The sequence below is a fragment of the Aegilops tauschii genome, chromosome 1, assembly GCF_002575655.3.
Source record: "Aegilops tauschii subsp. strangulata cultivar AL8/78 chromosome 1, Aet v6.0, whole genome shotgun sequence".
NCBI lineage: Eukaryota > Viridiplantae > Streptophyta > Magnoliopsida > Poales > Poaceae > Aegilops > Aegilops tauschii.
The window spans coordinates 278,276,120-278,279,051 of NC_053035.3; the positions used below are offsets into that span (position 1 = coordinate 278,276,120).

The window sequence follows — 2,932 nt, forward strand, 5'->3', positions numbered from 1 at the left end:
TCACAAGACGGTGGAGAAGAGAAGGAGAAATGGGATTTGTTTACCCCTACGACGTATCTCTACTACTATTAAACAAGCAAACATATTCATCGCTAAGTACACCCAGTCTAGCCTCCACATAACAACACAAAAAAATTACGGCCTTATGATCAGACCCACAAATTTGAATCTAACCGTTCAGATGATCACTAATCCACGTCAAAAGTACGTTTAGCAGTTTGATGGAGCGGACGAAAACTCTGTCACCCGCCTCCGCACTTATCCCGCAACAATCACAATCGATTCCAGAAAAAGACCTACAATTGCAACCCCAATATCCTCCCGGGAGCTCTCCCCGTCGACCGCACAACGCCCTCATCGGCACGCTCTTCGCCGGAGCGGCCCAGAGCGGCGTGCGCTGGAAGCTGGATCCGGGAAGGAGTGCGGCCACAAGCGGGAGACAAGGGGAGGCGCGGTTGTGCTCTCTCTGGTCGCCGGCGCGGCCACCAGAGGGGAGACGGCCAGGGGAAGCGGCGGCCTACGACTCTGTAGGGGATGCAGCGTCTGGCGGGAGGGGGCGCGCAGTAGGGAAGGCAGCGGTCGGATCCAGGCGCGGGTGAGGCCTGAATGCCACACGGGGCCCATGGCGGCCAGATCCGGGCCACGCATGGGAGTCGGTGGTGTCCCGCCGATGCGTAAAGGAAGCACGGGGCGGCGCGTCAGTGTGTCGTCGTGCACAGCACCGTGCGGGGTGAGCGATGGGATGCAAACGACATTGTAGGCGCCGATGCCGCACATGCTTGATTTGCTGCTGCCGCCGCCTCCGCTTGAGGTCTACGGACGCTGTCGACGAGTTATGAGGCGGAACCATCGAGCACCGAGCTGGAAACGACACCATCGAGGATGACAGACCGCCACCGAGGCTGATTGTTGTGGACGCGCCTGCCCACTACAAGTCTCCTATCGCTGTTGTGTTCCGAGCAGCCAGAGAACTACAGGTGCACGACTCCTGCAACCTGGTATTTGAGATGCATTTCCCAATCGTCCTGATTATGGACTTCTGCTCACGTTTGGTATGAATGAATCTCTGAGAATAATGTGGAATCATCTCATCTTCATACTTCTTCCAGCCAAGTAAGCTTACTTATTTTTCTGATCTGTAGTTCATTTTTATTACAGGAGCGATCTGAATTAAAACAAGAATTCTGTGGAGTCTGCTTGAATCAATTGTTCATCTCTACATTAACGAATAGGTATGGAGTTGCTTACTATTACTTCAAAATAGCAAGACTGTCTGATGCTTGCTACATAGTGATTAGATACCAATAAAAATAATATATATTTCCTTTTAAGAAGTGCTATATACATTTGCTCTCTGAAACTGGAAGTAATGTCATTGTACCGACTTGTCAATAGATGCTGGTTTTTATGTATGCTTCTTTAATAGCAAGAACATAGTTAATTGTGTTCTTCTTTATTTCCATAAGGCGCTGATTGATTGCTATTTCTTCCTATTTTGTAGTGAGATTACCAGAGCATCCTGGGCCTCCGACTTCTTGATATGATCACTGGATTGTTCTTTAATATTTAACAACCAAGACTGTTCTTTCCTGCAAAAAATATATTTTCTGTCATGAACTACTAATGTCACTATGATGTCTCAAAGAGCTTTCTTATAAGTTTGTGGTTATGCACATATACATGATCTGGTAAAGGGGGAGACAATGCAAGTGGCAGAGATAGAAAGGTAGAGGTGGAAGAAGAGGGTGTGGTAGAGGAAGAGAAAGTCATGCCAAACAGAAGTGGCAGGGGTTGAGGAAGGTCAGGTACAAGCTGAAGATTAGGAGGAAGATTTACAACCCAGTGTTGAAGGATGTGTCACATTTTGTTTGGCCGTAGCTACAATCCAAAAGGGAGAAATGCAGAAGAATTTGTTCAGACTTGAAACATGTGTGATCGAGGAGAGAGCAACACCCAGCAGTCTGCACTACACACTTGACATATGTACAAAGGTGAAAATTTGCCCTTTTCTTGGTGCTTGTAATTATTGATGTCTCATGGTTAAGATAATAAGTATGCACTTTGTGATGCTTTTGTTTTGTTATCTCTGATTAGACCTTGTTCTGTGTCCATGTATAGAAGAAAAATATTTTTTGGGGCGTACTATGACATTTCTGTGCCATGGCACATTTGATTTCAGTTTTTTTGGAGCATACAGATGTACACACCATGATAATATGCTTCTAAGCATGTTCAAGAAAATAACACTTATGTTGGATCATGCTGGATTTTACTAACCTCATCGGTAATGCATCTGTGCATGATCATACTTGATTGCATATTCTCATTCAACGGGAATGGGTGCCCTCACAACCAATATATAGTTGTACATCAATGAAACAACTTCATGTTGACTGAAGTACCAATCAGGCATATTGGCTCTTCTGTACGTGTACGTGATCTAGATTATCTTCTGTTGTGAAGCCCGGGAAGGATATAACCAGATAGACCATGTTGAAATTAGGAGTTAATCATGGCTTAGAATTTTTTTAGTTTCATAGACGTGAAAGAGTTGAGTGTTCTTGAGCAGCTTATAAAATGTAGTCCGTGTTTGCTGACATGTTAGCTCCTATTATATTTTTTCGGGTCTCATATAAGAGCTATTCAACTTATAATCCTGAATAGTTGCATGCAATTTTAAGAATGATTAAAAACCTGTTGCAGGATTTATGTGGGCACATGACATACCCGTACATATTGTGAAAGTTTACAAGAGAAGCATGTTGTTCTAAATGAATAGTCGCAAATACGGACCTGGCCATGGAAAGATGAACACTAATTGGCCACAAATGAGCTACATTGTTCAGGTTATGAGTAGTTCTACCTTTATTAGGCTTGCACATCTGTTTTGTCCGTCAGTTAGTTCTCTGACTGGTTTTCATGGTGCACAAAC

The 2,932-nt window shown here is 44.5% G+C and overlaps 1 long non-coding RNA gene across 2 annotated transcripts; it reads left to right on the forward strand.

Moving 5' to 3' along the window:
• Window positions 1–265: 265 nt before the first annotated feature.
• LOC109755818 (uncharacterized) lies at window positions 266–2,260 on the forward strand. 2 transcript variants are annotated; one of them, XR_005772176.3, is made up of 3 exons: window positions 266–977; window positions 1,159–1,232; window positions 1,502–2,260. It is a non-coding gene; the product is annotated as an uncharacterized lncRNA (long non-coding RNA). The 2 variants fall into 2 exon arrangements; XR_005772174.3 differs by having other exon boundaries at window positions 290–1,052.
• The last annotated feature ends 672 nt before the right edge of the window (window positions 2,261–2,932 follow it).